Below are 6,058 nucleotides of genomic sequence, written 5' to 3'. Positions count from 1 at the left end.
TTTTTTTGATACCTATCGATTTCACCCATTAAGGTTGTTTTCCTATCATTTGTATTTCTTCTCTTTCTTTATTTCTTTCAGTTTAATGGAAGTTTTCTTTTGGAAATTGGTTTTCTTATATATATGTTGCTACGCCAATCGTTATGTACACATACTATGGTTGGAATTGTATTTTCTAATAGTGGGGTTTATCTTCTTTGTTCTGGGTTTCCTTTGGTGGTGAGGCTGTCTAGTTCACAAAAACACAATGGATCCAGGTGAGAGAAACCGGCATCATGCATCATGGCAATTTTGTGAGGATGTACAATAGATTGAACTACTCTTCTAGAAAAGGTTGGCAATTTGACCTTGGTGTTTTCCTGAATTTTTGTCATCCATTACATATTTCACAGTATTCTCAATTTTTTTTTTGGATTTGTGTTCTCCTTTTTATAATATGTTTTAGATTTGCATTTCTTACTATTGGACATTCTGTTTTTATTGAGACATGATTTCAAAACCTCAAGATTTGGAGTTTTCTGGTGTACATGTAGCTTTGTAGGTAGACTAGAATTTTTAGATTATGATGGGACATAATATATATTATTAGATTTTTGCATGTGTATGGAGAAGCTAATTTCTTAACTAATTTCATTTCTAGGATGGGTCAAATGGATAATTCTGGTCTTATTTTGCAATCTATTAAAAAACATTAGATTATTTGATTTGTATAAATGCTCTACCCCTTACCTTGTGTAGAGCTTTATTTTCTGTTTGCACCCCAAAAAAGAGCAATTTGGATGTCATGGATATTTTCAATCTCAAAAAGAGAACTAAGGAGAGATCTATTTTCAGCTAATTGTGCTAAAGACCAGGATAAAACTCCCCCAGTGTTATCTACAATGATTTAGAGGAACATATTCTGGATGGTTACTAAGTTAATGAAGTAAAATGGTTGAAGATGGAAGCCAAGTTCTTCACTCCTTTTTGTATGAGTATACACATGTATATTTCTGCATATGATACTGAAAAATTTCAGTTAATTTCTTTCTGTTAATTTGGTAATCATGTAATTCTTTCTATTTCAGATAGCATATTACCTTGCAGATCTTAATATGCTTTTTCGTTACATTCTTCTTTGCTTATAATTTACCTTTTTTTTTTTTGTTTTTTTGCAGCAAAAGGAATTTTGGAAAGTTGAGTTGAAGGATTTCTCTAGCAAAAATGGATATGATTTGAATAAGAATGGAGACGGTGGTCCTTTGCTTGTAGATGTTCATGAAGGATACTTGAAATTTGAGGTCTGATGCCCTTGATACCGTCCATAGTATGTAGTCTAGTACTATAATTAAGAAATATATTTTTTGAGGGTAACTTTCTACTCAAAAGGGTTAGCTAGGAATGTTGGCAATATTTTAAAACCTTGCTTGGAGGCTGAACTGCTTTTCCCACCAGGTCATGGGTTAGTGGTTCAACATACAGGTCAACTGGGTCAACCCATGAAGTGAACAAAGTTGTTGAGCAACTGAAGACAACCAAAGTTTCAGGTATTAACTTCTTTTCTTTTTTTTTCTTTTTTGTGTTTTAAAATAATTTCAAAATCTTTAGAACTTGGAACATGCGGAATGATTGATTTGTCTTGATAGGTTAGGAAGGCTTGAAAATGTTGCATATGGAGGGTCCTCATATATAGGTAGATTGGACATTACCTTGTCCATTGCAGTGGCAGTAATGCACCTCTAATTCTATGTTTTGAATCTTGAACAATGTAGTAGAGTATCTTTTCTTGCTTATGACTTATATTTTTTATTTAGTTTTTTCTTATATGTGCTTGCTTTTTGTAAAATGCAAAATGGATATACTTCATTTATGGAAATAAATGGAATTCTATCTGAATGTCAAGTTTGTTGAAATGGATACACCTAATGTATGTAGGTGTTCACTCTTCAGGTATGTTGAAGATCAATAGTCCTGTTGATGAGGTTTCTTGAATGGGCTTATCAGGCGATCAAACCTCCACCACTCAAGATTTGTGGATCTAGGGCCTAAAATAGAAAACTCAAAGAGAATGATGTCCCAAAAGATGGGACATATGCATGAGTTTCATCACTGATGAGCCAACGTTGTATTGAATGTCTAAATTCTAGGATAGGATAGGTATCTAGCATAATAGTGTTCTATGTTTTTAACTTGTCTTTTAATATATTTATTTATTTTTTGAACAGCTAGTAGACTCTGTGATCTAGACAGAACATCGATAATCCTAATGTCAAGTTAAGTTTCCCATATTTGTTGGTTCATAATTTAATTCTTTTGAGAGGTAATAACTGAAATTTGTTTGCATCATCTTCAACTCCAAGGGGGTTAATGGATAACTCAGGATTTATCATTAAGAAATATATATTTTTTTTAAATAAATTTGATCTATGCAGGCCGTCATTCACTGCTGCCAGCATATATATATATATATATATTGAATATAGTTGACCTATGCTGGCGGTCATTCTTTACATTGCTGCTGCCTTGCATGGTGGCTCGGTGGTCATAATTGCTGTGTTTGAGTATATATGCTGGCAGTTATGACAGAACCGCCGGTATAAAAACAATTGGACCGGCGCCCTAAGCTGGCATTTCTTTGTATCTAAGCCCACAATCATGAGCTAGCCCAACAGTGCTTAAGCAGCGGTCACAAAACCGCCAGCTTAGACCTAACCTGGCGATTTGGAAGGCTAACCCGACGGTTTTGTGATTGCCGCCTTAGGTCATTTTTCTTGTAGTGAAAACTTATTTTTGTTCAATATAATGAATGTACAATATTAGAGATGTACCCAATATTTTATTTTTTATAAATATATAACATTAGATATGTATCCAAAATTTTCTCTTATCTTTTTTATTTTTATTTTTTATTTTTGTGATTCTTTGTATTTTCTATTATTAAAAAAAATTATTATTTGATTATGACATCATTTAATTTCTAGGTAGATTTTGAAATTGGTTTTCCATTTTCATCATTAATAAAAATACTTTTTACATTTCAAAGTTATTTATTTTAAATTTTTATTATTTAATTATGGCATTATTTATTAATCCATTTGACCCCAAATGGTCAAATTGCTTGCCCACCACTGGGAGGGAAGAAAATGGTTTTGTTTTCAAATTACTTTTTGAAATATTTATTTTTATACTATTAAAATTAATAATGTGGATTTAATTACAACAATTTAATGATAAGAAAAATATATTTTAAATATAGGATTTAATGAGAGAATATGAAAGTATTTTTACTTCCAATTGGTTTTAAATTTTACAAGAATTTCTTATTTTAATATATTATTGTTTTATATGTATGTTAAAAATATTCCCAATTTTTTTAATTTCTATTTTTTTTTCATTTTATCTATTTTTTAACTTTATTATTTAATCATGGCAGCATGGGTTAATTTATTACTACCACTTAGATGAAAACACTATTTTTGCTAGGTAGACTTTAAAGGTATAAGCTTTTATGTTATTGGAATTATTAATTTATTAAGTATGGATTTAATTAATAGAACTTAATGATGAGAAGAAAAAAAAATGGCTTAAATATATTCAATGAACATGAATGCAAGTTAATAACTTAAATATTGGATTTAATGAGAGAGAATTGAAAGCATTGAATATCTTTAAATTACCTCTTTTCAACTCATTTAATATCAAGAACCAATTACCTTATTTGCCTTCATTTTTTTTTATCGTTAAATTTAAATATAGAGGGGTAAATATTGTCCTTAGAAAATTCTAGAAATATTCTTGAAGCCATTCGTACTTTTTATAGTATAAATTTGGAATGCTAAAAATGATATGGTATTTAATAATATTAGAAGATCAACTCAGTGGATTTTATTTTGTATCTCAAACACCATTAAAATCCAATTAATAAATGACTAAATGTTAATAGTCAAAAAATTTCTGAATCAATATTTTATGCAATTTCAAAATGATTTAAGCTCTTAGGGCTCAGGTGCTTTTTTATTCATGTTCTTAAATTCAGTATCCAAATGCATTTTCTTTTTAATTTTATACTAGAAGAGACCTATTCAATGTATGAGCTGAAAATAATGAAGAGATTTATAACTGTATCCTTGTAAATACGTGTGTTAATGAATTGGGTTTGAGTTGGACCCTATCCGAATCAAAATCAATTTGAGCAGGTTGGATGATCGAATAAGACAATGTTGAATTGGACCAATCTAAATCTAATGGACCTGGTCCATCTATAATGGACTCATATTAGATCGAATCAAATTGGACCAATATCCAATCCATTAACAACCCTATTTGTAAACAAGCTCCTTGTCCTATGAAATCACTTTTTCACAACTACTATATTTGTTTATTTTGTTTAATCTCTTTTGTGCTCATTGGGAAGCAATAGAGCTTATTTATTATTTATTACTTATTAATGGTTTAGTCATAAATGTTACCATTCGAATGTCATTATATTTTCTAATGCCTAAAATGTAAATGATTCTGAAAGCACCAATGAATCATTTATGGCATCTAGCTCTATTAGAAAGAGAATTAGGTCTAAATTATGGAAGCACTTTAAGAAAATAAAATTGTATTCTAAGGAGTAAAGAGTTATTTGTAAGCATTTTCAAAACAATATATAGGACTAAGTTTTAAAGGAATGAGCCACTTATTAGGGCATGTAACAAAATATCCTAAATTAAAAGAAAAGGAAATTAGTGAAAAAAAAGTTGTAGAAAACTTAAAATTTGATCAAGATATGAGCCAAATGGATTTAAGCTAGCAAAGATGATAATAAAGAATAACATCCTTTTAGCATAGTTGAAAGAGTGTTTTCAAATCTTTGTCAATAATCTTTAACCATTATTTAGGTTTATTTCTAGAAATACAATAAAAACTGTTGACACGAAGATTTATTTGGATGAAAAGGAGAAGTTATACAAATACTTTGATGATTTGCCTTATCAAATTAGCTTAACCACTAATATATGGGATAAAAGCAAAATTTAGAGTGTTGTTGTTTAATGACACACTTGATAGATGATAGATGAGAGCTGTAAATGAAAATTATTGTGGCAATTGAGTATTCTTATGATAGAACCACTCAATATAAGTTTGTCAAGGAGAGGTTTTTGACTTGGAACATTGATAAAAAAAATATGTCCTATTATAGTTTACAATGCTTCTTGTTGAAGGATGATTTGGCACGACCTAGTAAGAAGGGGACACGTAGACGCGATCTGCTCGAGGGATGACAACTCAGCCAAACGAACTCATTTTGTAACATTTGGAGCTCAAGTATCTAGCCAACTCGGCCTAAAAAACCACCTGGGCGTAGGGACACCTCGACACCCAATATAGTTCGGGAATAAAGAATTGAAGTGCCAGTTCGGAGCTAAAGAATCGAAACGCCACATAATCGATTCCAAAGGCCTCTCCAGCGGACCCCGAATTTCTCGGGATCATGATGAGACTCGTCCTAGCTCCGCCTGAATCAGAGGTAAACGATAAACCTTATCAACATATTGCTCTCCTTCAAAAATGGAACAAACCTTATCTGTACAGCCCGAAGATCCCAGAGCTCTTTCGTAAGGCCCACGACTAATCCAATATATATGGACATGAAACCTCAGGGCAAAGGTACGCGTTATTATTTTACTCACTATCATTCAAGCACTCAAGTATTCTGTTCGCATTCATAGTATAATACTGACTTAAGCATCGGAGCGACCTCGTTGGGTTAGATACCCCGGGTTCTCTGATCCACTATTTTGCAGATTGGTCCAACTCGCCGCACAATTGGAGTTCGGATCGTCTTCCAGCTAGGAGTATCTAGATCGCGCACCATCAATTGGCACCGTTTGTGGGAAACGATCAAAAGGTCATCCCAACTTTAGTTTCAGTTTTATTTATCCCAATGGACTCTTGCAGCAACACCGGAAAATGTATCGAGATGAACGTTACCGGGGGGAAAGATTAGCAATCAACCTTCCCCCAAGGCCCTACGATATGCATTGGCCAGTTTACTATTCCTCTTATAGTGTCAGGAGTCCCGTCACTGTCC

General features: G+C 32.1%; 1 long non-coding RNA gene across 1 annotated transcript; it reads left to right on the top strand.

The window, feature by feature from the left end:
* The first annotated feature begins 203 nt into the window (after positions 1-203).
* Positions 204-2,265, top strand: LOC148844147 (uncharacterized). The gene is made up of 4 exons (XR_016102989.1): positions 204-333; positions 1,158-1,280; positions 1,435-1,526; positions 1,930-2,265. It is a non-coding gene; the product is annotated as an uncharacterized LOC148844147 (long non-coding RNA).
* Positions 2,266-6,058: the final 3,793 nt, after the last annotated feature.

Source organism: Nelumbo lutea, chromosome 8, assembly GCF_056320005.1.
Source record: "Nelumbo lutea isolate HS-2025 chromosome 8, American lotus-T2T, whole genome shotgun sequence".
NCBI lineage: Eukaryota > Viridiplantae > Streptophyta > Magnoliopsida > Proteales > Nelumbonaceae > Nelumbo > Nelumbo lutea.
The sequence above is the reverse complement of the archived record's forward strand: the minus strand, read 5'-3'. Positions and strand labels throughout refer to the sequence as shown.